Below are 11,002 nucleotides of genomic sequence, written 5' to 3'. Positions count from 1 at the left end.
TCTGCTTTATTGACTATGCCAAAGCCTTTGACTGTGTGGATCACAATAAACTGTGGAAAATTCTGAAAGAGATGGGAATACCAGACCACCTGACCTGCCTCTTGAGAAATCTGTATACAGGTCAGGAAGCAATAGTTAGAACTGGACATGGAACAACAGACTGGTTCCAAACAGGAAAAGGAGTACGTCAGGGCTGTATATTGTCACCCTGCTTATTTAACTTATACGCAGGGTTTCTGCTGTACATCAATGTAAATCAGCTACAGGTATATATGTCCCCTTCCTCTTGAACCTCCCTCCCACCTCCCACCCCATCCCACCCCTCTAGCTTGTCATAGCACCGGGTTGAGCTCCCTGAGTCATACAACAAATTCCCACTGGCTATCTATTTTACACATGGTACTGGATATGTTTCAATGCTACCCTCAATTCATCCCACCCCCTCCTTTCCCCACTGTGTCTGCAAGTCTCTTCTCTATGTCTGCATCTCCATTGCTACTCTAAGACTAGATTCGTCAGTACCATCTTTCTAGATTGCATTTATATGTGTTAATATACAATCTTTGCTTTTGAGAGTCTGCTTTCTGCCAGACACAGGATGGAGTGATAAGGACGGCTCTCAGGAGAGGTCTATCTTAAACAGCTTACAGCACAAGTGATTAGGGCTACAGCAAAGATTGTACAAGGAGTTGCCACACCCTTCCCCAACAAGAGCAAAGGGACCTGGCTCCCAAAATCTTAGGAAATTTTAGAGACCTTGTGTTCCCTCATGTTCTGTTGGGAGCATGGAAATAGCAATATGCATCGAGGCCAGGCTGAAGAAGTAAACGGATGAAGGTGATATAAGGCAGTGGTTCCCCAGTGGTCATTTGGGGATTGGTTCTATCAGATTCAGTTAGTACAAATGTCCCAAAGTGTAAACCAAAGCTATGTTAGTAAACACGTATTTCCACTGTGTCATTTTTATCTAACATTATTTTGGAAGCACTCAGTTCAGTTCAATCATGTCTGACTCTTTGCGCCACCCCATGGACTGCAGCACGCCAGGCTTCCCCCCGTCCATCACCAACTCCCAGAGCTTGCTCAAACTCATGTCCCTCGAGTTGGTGATGCCATCCAACCATCTCATCCTCTGTCATCCCCTTCTCCTCCTGCTTTCAATCTTTCCCAGCGTTAGGATCTTTTGTAATGAGTCCCTCTTCGCATCAGGTGGCCAAAGTACTGGAGCTTCAGCTTCAGCATCAGTTCTTCCAATGAATATTCAGGACTGATTGCCTTTAGAATCGACTAGTTTGATCTCCTTGCTGTCCAAGGGACTCTCAACAGTTTTCTCCAACACTGTAAGCAATGCAATTAGCAATGCAATTTGGAAGCACGAGTCAATGTAATTAGCAAGTGAACGAAATGAGGTATACGGTTTGAAAAATGGGAGGCCAAATTATTTGCAGATGATATGTATCTGAAAAACAGGAATCAACTGAAAAGCTATCAGAAATGAGAGAATTCAGCTAGTGGTTGATTGTATTAACATGAAAAAAATCAATAGCTTCCCCATATGAAATATCAATTTAAAATAGATGTAGTAGATTCCGTTTACAATATCAGCTTAAAGATAAACTGCCTACAGTAAATTTTACCAGAGATAGGCAAGACCTAGCTGATGGACCTGCTAAAGCATGACTAGACTTCCCTGGCAGTCCAGTGGTTAAGACTATGTGCTTCCAATGCAGGGGGTACAGGTTCAACCCCTGGTCAGGAACTAAGATGGTACGGTGTGGCCAAAAACTAAAAAAATTCTTCAATGAAAAAAAAAATAAAGTCCTACTAAGGGACATAGAAAAAAAAAAAGTCCTATCAAGGGACATATAAGAACACTTAAAAAAAAGCTGAAGGACATACTATATTCTTGGATTAAAAGACTCAGTATTGAAAAGATATTATTTCTCCATAAATTAACCTATCCATTTAATATGATCTCAATCAAAACACCAGCAGAATTTGGGAGGAACAGGGCAAAATATTCCTGATTTCACCTGAAGAGACAAATATGCAGAAGTGTGTAGGAAAATGGAAAAAAGAAAGGAAGTCATAAGGTTGGAAGGGGACCACTTGTACTGTCCATCTATCACCACTGTGATAAAAAGTTTTAAATTTTTTTATAGATTATTTTAAAAATAGAGATCCTTGGGGCCATCTAAGACATTGAGTCAAAGATTCCACAAACTCCTACAAGTGATTATGACCAAGCCACCAGGGAAGCCCAGGGAATCTATTTTTAACTAGAACAGTAGCTGAGGGAACTGACTCTCCACTAATTGCCATAGAAAAGTTCAGTGGTTAAGCTCCTGCACTTGACTTTGGGGTTCCAGGCATCTCCACCAAAGTGCTGCCAAGCTGACTCTGTGTGACCCCTTGGGGTGGTTGTACAACTCTTACATTTAGTAAATTTATGAAAAAAATCTTGTACACTTAAAATGGTAAATTTCACAGTATGTAAATTACATCCCAATAAAGTTGTTCAATGATTAATACACGAAAATAAATACATATGTTCACTGCCACAAAATTCAAAACTGCAAATACAAAGAACAGTGAAAGTTCCTTCTGCATATCCTTGCCTTACATCCCACTCTAAGAAATTTTCAGTAACCAAGATGAGCCATTGGGTGTAATTACTTCAAGACTCTGATTTATGCATTTCATAAATTCAAGTGTTTGACAGTGCAGGGGAGCAAAACTGGCCATCCCTAAATGTCTTTTTGGCATGCAAATTATTTCAAGCTGAAAGTAAGGAAGGAACAAAAGGCTCAGGAAGAAACTTTGACCTTCCTCTTGAAGAATGCAGACAGAGGACCTGCTTCAGGAAGAGAACATCACCTTAGATAACCTAGCCTGGACCAGGTGTGTAGACCGGGAGGAATCCAGCAAAGTCTGTTAAAATTCCTCCGTCCCATTGTCTCCGCAGGGCCCAGCAAATATTTATTTACCAAACATTTGCTTTTCATCTCCATATAAATTGCCTTCCTTTCCTTTGAAGTGCCAAATCACTACCCCCAACATCCTCTTTTATCTTTAGCCGAAGATGGTCTTTAACTGGAGGGTTTCAGCCGTTTTGAGTTACTCAGTTTTCCTGAGTTTCTTCCACGGATACATGTCATTCAACTTTTGTGGGCTTTTCTCCCGTTTATCTATACATATCTCATGCCAATTTAATTCTTAGACCAGTCAAAATAACGTAGAAGGGTAGCGGGAAAATTTCTTCCTCCCAGACAACAGGAAAACATTTGAGTTGTTAGCCAAGCCAGTTATTTTAAATAGACATTCAGAGTGTACAGTCTCTGCTTTTGTTCTGTTGCTAAAAATCAAGTTAGTTAAATATGATATTCAACACCCTGATATTTTCATTTTTATTTTGTCAGTTTCTTAGAGGAATGTATTACAAATATGAGGAGGATTTGATAAACTCCGAATCACAGTGTAAGACTTTAACAGTTTGTGTTTTCTATTTCAATGATGCCTCGCACGCATGAAGTTGTGCTTTATACAACTTCTTGTGGTCAGCAGCTGGGCTTCCCAGGTGGTGCTAGAGGTAAAGAACCCGCCTGCCAATGCAGGAGACATGAGACAAGGGTTCAATCCATAGGCTGGGAAAATCTCCCGGAGGAAGGCACGGTGGTCCACTCCAGTATTCTTGCCTGGAGAATCCCCATGGACACAGGAGTCTGGCGGGCTACAGTTCATGGGGTTGCAAAGAGTTGGACACAACTGAAGTGACTCAGCATGCATGCAGCACGTGGTTGATAGGTAGGTGATGTTTCTTGTTTTCCATGTATGTAAGGCCATTCTATTGATACGTTGGAATCAATAATACCATGTCTACGTTTGCTTGGTCACCTCTTGTCTGGTATGTCTTTATACATCTCCTTTTCATTTTAAGTAACAGTTGGGGATTTATTTTTTAATCCTAGAGAACACATGACCATTGATAGAAATATGACTGTAGATTTATAGGTTGAATTCTGTAGTTAGGGTGAATGCGGATTCTGGATATATGCTTACAACAATGTTATTCCTTTTAAAATATAACCCATGGCTTTGAAGGGATCCAGTAAGAAAACCGAAGTGATGTTTCCACGCCCTTTTCATTTTCATCTCCCAGTGGAAATGATTTTCTTCCAACATTCTGAGCAAACGGGCAAAAATAGCAGAGATGCTAGGAGAATCGCACATTTATGGTTCTGTCGTCATCGTCACAACTTTCTTCATTTCTAAGATGATTGCTCCTGCTTTTAAGTTTTCAAACAGAATGAAGCACTTCACCTGGAAATCAGACTGTACATTTAGAGGACAGGCCTTGAATTACTGAGCCACATGATGTAGAAAACATGTATTATTCTTGTTTCAATTTCTTCCCTTCCCACAGTTACACAGTTTTATTGAAAAAGTCAAACACATCCAAATATTAGAAAGCAAAAAAATCTTCTGAAATCCTGTATCTCTGAAACACTTACCCTCAACATTCCATGACCATCTTTCTACATATACATGTGTGCATATATACACACATACATATATACATGTGTGTGTTTTCATGTTCTAGCTCATGAACAAAGAGTCATGATAGTTATGTTTTCTTGTGGCTTGCAGGTGATATTTCTTTCTTTGTTCTATGTTCCAGACAGACATAAATATATATGCACACCCATTTTTTTCTTTCAAAAATGTCAGCCATATTGTTAAAAAATATTTTCTTTTCACATGTCTCCCTTCACCAGATTCTGCAAACCACCACTGTTAACCATCACATGTCCTTCCTTTTCTCTCTATCCCCACAGAGTCATACACGATATGATGTGTTGTATTATATGGTATAAAAGTATAAAGTGCATACACCATGTATCTATATGTTTAACTACATATAGGGATTTTATTGGTATTTGTTTTATAAAAACAAGATCATACAATACACAGTTTCTGCATCTTGCTTCCCTTGATGTATTGTGGAAATCGCTTCAACCCAACAATAAATGAGATGATTTACTCCTAATTTCTTTCTTTTCAACATTTTTTGGCTGTACCACATGGCATGAGGGATCGTAGTTCTCTCTGACTGGGGACTGAATCCAAGCCCCTTGCAGGTGTGAAGTCTTAACCACTGGACCACCAAGGAAGCCCCCACTCCCAATTCTTTTATGTAGATAAATTATTCACATAGATCAATAATCTTAAAAATATAGACACCTATATAATAAAATGCCTCCTTTTCAACTAAGTCACCTCACCACCGATTTACCAATGTTATTAGATTTAAAAAAAAATTGTTGCCAGATTTTGACATATTCACCAAGAAGGTATTCCAGTCATTTGAGTAAGCACATGAAGGTATAGTATGTTCATATTTTTGTAACTTCTCTCCCTATCCACTGCTTTTATACCCACTCACTAACACTTGTTATACAAATCCCTGAGTTTTGTCAGTCTGAGAAGTAACTTGTGTTAACTAATTTTAATTTGCATTTCTCTATGAGATAGAGCAATTTTTACACATTCAAGAACCATTTGTATTTTTCTATGAACTGTGTGTTTATAACTCTGATCTGAATTTTTTTTTTAGGAACACACTGGCACTTTTATATACACAGTGCAAGGTACAAGGTCTCAGAAAGAAAATACATTCTGTTCAGGTGCACCCCACCCCCACCCCCTGAGAACACCCTGGACTGAGGACAAGAAGGAAGGGGAGACTCATAAATAGAGAATAGAAGGGAAGGTTGATGCTCTGAAGGGCAAACACGGGTGGGGAACACACTGCTGGAAGGAGCCATGAGCTCTTTTTCCCTGGGAGAGAGTGATGTAGCAGCACAGGAGAACAGCAGCCACGACTAAGCCTGCGACGCCTGGTGCGGGGCACCTAACGGGTAAGAGAATGGGGGTGGCTTTGGGAAGGAAGAGAGCTGGGACAGCTTCCTTCCCTCTGGTGGGGCCGGGGCCCCTCAGTTTACATCCATGAACCCCGACTTGGGTGGTGCATCGCAGGCAGAGGATGCCGGGGGGTTCAATGAGCCAGCCTGGGGTTGTAGACGGCGTGCCACATCCTGGCGCTGGTAGAAGAGGACATAGGCTGCCTTGGACTCAATCTGATTCTCCGTCACAGGCAAGACGCTGTTGTCATCGAAGTAGTGCCACTGGCCGCTGTCCTTGTTGCAGGCAAACGTCGTGTAGTGTCCATCCCGCAGGCCCCCATAATGGTTGGAAACCGCGATGAGGTCATATTTGTAGAGCTCCGGAGCTAAGTTGTCCTGTGGCTTGATGACAAACTCAGAGAAGTCCAGGTCCCGGATAGGAAACTCCACAAGGGTGTCCAGCTTTTCGCGGGAGAAAGTGGTGTAGGAAAAGCGCTTCAGGTGGATAATGAGTGTCTCTGGTAGCATCCACAAGTCCAGCTTCTTGGTGGCCGGCTGGTGCTGCTTGCAAGTGGGGCAGTACCAGGGGTTTTCCTTCTCCAGGGTCTCAACAGTGGTGAAGAGCTCGATGCATTCCTGAAGCTGCACTGGGGCCTTCTTCAGCATGTACCCGACACAGTTGTGCTTCACGTAGCCCTCAGCCTCCACCTCGTCATAGTAACGCTTCTTCATCTCTGGCTCCCAGTCAATGGCAATGTACGGCTGCGCCTGGGTATCCTCGTTGAAGGTCGAGCGGTCACTGGTCCCATTGGAATTAACCCTTTGCAGGGTGAAGAGGTGCTTGTGCCGCACCCTCTGGGGCCAGTGAGATGGCCCAGGAGAGGTGTCCACAGGGCCCGGACTACCGCTCACGACTCCAGAGCTGGACCCAGCCTGCTCCAGCCCAGGGTCTTGGGAGCTGCCCCCAGACCCATGTCCAGGCTGAGGGAGGCTGTCCTTACCCTCCAGGTCTTTCTCATCCCCATCTTCCTCATCATCCCAGCTGGGTCTGGTCACGTAGCGTGAGAGGCGGTACAGCAGGATGTGATACAGGGCGTCCCACGAGAGCCGGTCCCGGGGCACCGACACCAGAAGCGGGTGCCCGAAGAGCATCAGGCCATAGTAGGAACCCTTGTAGTCCCGGGCTGGGGTGCGCTCCCGCAGGTAGACAGGAAGCACAACGTCCTCTCTGGAGTTCTCCCCACCGGCCGCCCTGCCTGACACCTCGTATATGAAGATATCGTCTCGGTCCAAGATGCTGCTCAGAGACTCCTCCACTTGGTAGATCTTATAGAAGCGGTGACTGAAGACATCCGCCACCATCATCCTTTCTGGAGAGACACCGGTGTGTTTGGCCAGAGCCACACACAGATCCGAGATCTTGCCTTTCTTGGGGACCAGGAGCTGGTGTTGCTCGGGCTTGCGGCGGGGGTCCATGGAGACAAAGAAAATCTCCATGACCCTCTTGTGGCTCACAGGCAGTGGGACACTGAGGTAGCAGAAGGGGTCGAAGGTCACAGACACATTGCCACACTCAGGGCACACCAAGGTGGACTTGAAGAGGCCATGGAAAGTGTCCACAATCACAGAATCGTTCCACCGTTTGTGGTTCTGCCAGGCCTCCTGAGCCACCTCCTGATCGGGCCTCCCAGCAGCGTCGCACAGCTTCACGTATTCCTTCTTCTTGACGCGATTGAGGTCCTCGTGAAGTCCATCCAAGAGGAACGACAGCAGCTCCTGTGAGTCATGCAGCTGGTAGCCCAGGAACTGGGACGCAAAGTGGCTGACCTTGGTCTTGAACACGTAGGGCACGATGGAGCGGTGGTGGCCGGACCACGCCTGCTTCACCAGGTCGGCATAGGCCTCTGCAATCTCCCCCTTCATGCCCAGCGGGTTGCTGAGGTTGAGCTCCTCTAGGTAGCGGTTTTGGAGGAAGTACTCTGTGAGCTGCGGCACGTTGCTGAGGCACTGCAGGGCCGAGTTCATGAAGCACGTGTTGCCCAGGTTGGTGAGACCACAGATGCCCGGCTGGCCTTGGAAGTCCTCACCCTCCTCCGACGCTCCGCTCGTGGCCTGTGGCCGCGCACTGGGCCAGGCGCCATCCTTGTTTCGGGTCTCCATGACGACCACCTGCTCAGTCTCGAGAGCGGGCGTCAAGCACTGTGACGCAGGCGTCGCACAACCTCTCAAAAGGGCCCTCCGTGTTCTTGAGCCACAGCCGGGTCTCTTCCTGGGGTGCCCCGGAAACTGCTCTCAAGTGGTGCGCAAAAACGAGGTCACTAGAATCTGCGGGGCTGAGATGAGACGTGGCGTTGTATCCGTATCACTGAGCTGGACAAGCACCAGTTCTACTGGGCGCACTTCAACCTTGTGGATGCTGGGCAGTTCCACGACCTTGCGTTCCATGCGGGGCGGGTCATGCTCTAGAACATACCAGTTGACCAGGTAACGCTGAGCAGCCATTGGGAGCAGCACATAGCCCTTACCTTCCGCCAGTCCCTTCTTGAGGCGTCCGTTTACCTGGTCTTCAAAGACCTCAGCCTTGTTGATGCAGCCAGGGAAGATGCTGGAGTCTTGATCGCCTCCCACTGCTCGTACCCGTGCTGCCCAATGAGGAACCTGCACTTTCTTCCGTCCTGGGAAGAAGAGCTCGACCAGAGACCAAAAGCTTGCTGCGTCACAAACTTTGCTCATTTGCAGGCGCCATTTTTTGCTTCACCTGATTTTTTTTTTTTTTTAAATAATCTTCCAGGCTTTTAGGAACTCTCTCTGTATGAAAGAGATTAGCCCCCTTCTACAGTAAGTAATGTTAGTCGCTCAGTCGTGCACGACTCTTTGCGACCCCATGGACTGCAGCCCACCAGGCTTCTGTCCATGAGATTTTCCAGGCAAGGATACTGGAGTGGGTTGCCATTGCCTTCTCCAGGGGCTCTTCCCAACCTAGGGATGGAACCCGGGTCTCCTGCACTGCAGGCAGATTCTTTACAGACTGAGCTACAAGGGAAGCCCTTCTACAGTATGATTTGCAGATATTTCTCCCAGTTTGTTATTTGTCTTTTGACTTTGTTTATAATAGTTTAAAAAAAAATATGTTATCTTTTTGAGTCTTTGCTTTCCATTCTTTTTGTATACATTCTCCTGTCTTATTTTAAAGAATATTGAGACTGAGAACACAGCTGCTTACCTTATAGGTTGGTCCCAGTGCTGAGCAAGGAAACATGTTTTATTTCAACATCATAGGTTGAGTCAGTGCCTGAGAGATGGGCTTGCTTGGGTTACTGTTCTCTCTTCCCAGTACTTCCCCTGGGTCTGAACTTTGGAGCACGGGTGTACAAAATCAGTTCCTCAGTTCGAAATGGTAGAAACATAAAGAATATTTGAATTTACCCTCTCTCTTCCACAGTTTTAAATGAATTTAAAACATCAGCCTTTTTTAAAATACATGTTCACACTATTCACCACCTTGAAGTCAAAGGAGGATTAGGTTTAAATTAATTATTTATTATTTATTATTTATTTCTTCATGTGCATCTCTATGTCTCCTCTCTAAAAGAGGAAGTTTTGATGTATACATTATGCTTGTACATGTGTTTCTAGCCTTCTCTCTCTTTATAAAATAGGTTTAATTTTTTTTAGAGCAGTTTTGGATTCAGCAAAATTGAGCAGAAGTTATAGAGATTTTGCATAAACCCCTGGTTCCGGTTGATAAAAGCCTCCTCCATTATCAACATCCTCTACCAGAGTGGTATATTTGTTACAATTGATGAACCTATGTTGACACATCAAAATCACCCAAAGTCTACAGTTTGCGATAGGGTTCACTCTGGGTGTTGTACATTCTATGGGTTTTGGTAAGCGTGCAGTGACATTCATCCACCTCTACGGTATCTTTGAAGGTATTCTCACTGCTCTGAACATCCTCTGTGCTCCACTTAGCCATCTCTCCCTTCCTGACTGCTGGCAACCACTTCTCTGTTTGTCTCCATAGTTTTGCCTTTTTCAGAATGTCATATAGTTGGAATCACACACTCTGTAGCCTTTTCAGATCAGCTTCTTTTGCTTAGCATTCACGTTTCTTCCACGTCTTTTCATGGCTTGAAAGTTCATTTCTTTTTAGCGCTGAACAAATATCCCACTGTCTGGAGGTGCCAGAGTTTGTTTATCCATTCAGCTACTGAAGGGCATTTGATTGCTTTCAAGTTTTGTCAACTGTGAATAAAGCTGTTAGAAACACCTGCGCGCGGGTATTGGTATGGACCTAAGTTTTCAACACCTTTGCATAAATATCAAAGTGCACTCTTGTTGGAACATACGGTATGTTTAGTTTTGTAAGAAATGGCCAAACTGTCTTCTGAAGTGACTATACCATCTTGCATGCCACCAACAATGAGAGTTCCTGTCGCTCCGTATCCTCACTAGCATTTGGTATCAGTGTCCCAAATTTTGGCCAGAGACAGGGATCAAGACCATCCCCATGGAAAAGAAATGCAAAAAAGCAAAATGGCTGTCTGGGGAAGCCTTACAAATAGCTGTGAAAAGAAGAGAAGTGAAAAGCAAAGGAGAAAAGGAAAGATATAAGCATCTGAATGCAGTTTCAAAGAATAGCAAGAAGAGATAAGAAAGCCTTCTTCAGCGATCAGTGCAAAGAAATAGAGGAAAACAACAGAATGGGAAACACTAGAGATCTCTTCAAGAAAATCAGAGATACCAAAGGAACATTTCATGCAAAGATGGGCTCGATAAACGACAGAAATGGTATGGACCTAACAGAAGCAGAAGATATTAAGAAGAGATGGCAAGAATACACAGAAGAACTGTACAAAAAAGATCTTCACGACCCAGATAATCACGATAGTGTGATCACTGACCTAGAGCCAGACATCCTGGGATGTGAAGTCAAGTGGGTCTTAGAAAGCATCACTACAAACAAAGCTAGTGGAGGTGATGGAATTCCAGTTGAGCTATTCCAAATCCTGAAAGATGATGCTGTGAAAGTGCTGCACTCAATATGCCAGCAAATTTGGAAAACTCAGCAGTGGCCACAGGACTGGAAAAGGTCA

General features: G+C 44.4%; 1 pseudogene across 1 annotated transcript; it reads right to left on the bottom strand.

Annotated features, from left to right (window-relative positions):
• Positions 1–5,564: 5,564 nt before the first annotated feature.
• On the bottom strand, positions 5,565–8,053 carry LOC147343682 (ubiquitin carboxyl-terminal hydrolase 11 pseudogene; annotated as a pseudogene). Its single transcript, XR_015155937.1, has one exon. The product of XR_015155937.1 is annotated as a ubiquitin carboxyl-terminal hydrolase 11 pseudogene (transcript).
• Positions 8,054–11,002: the final 2,949 nt, after the last annotated feature.

Source organism: Bos grunniens, chromosome 27 (genome assembly GCF_055505025.1).
Source record: "Bos grunniens cultivar Pamir isolate PY7600 chromosome 27, Bosgru_T2T1.0, whole genome shotgun sequence".
Lineage (NCBI taxonomy): Eukaryota > Metazoa > Chordata > Mammalia > Artiodactyla > Bovidae > Bos > Bos grunniens.
Note: the sequence above shows the minus strand (reverse complement) of the source record. Positions and strands in the feature narration are given on the sequence as shown.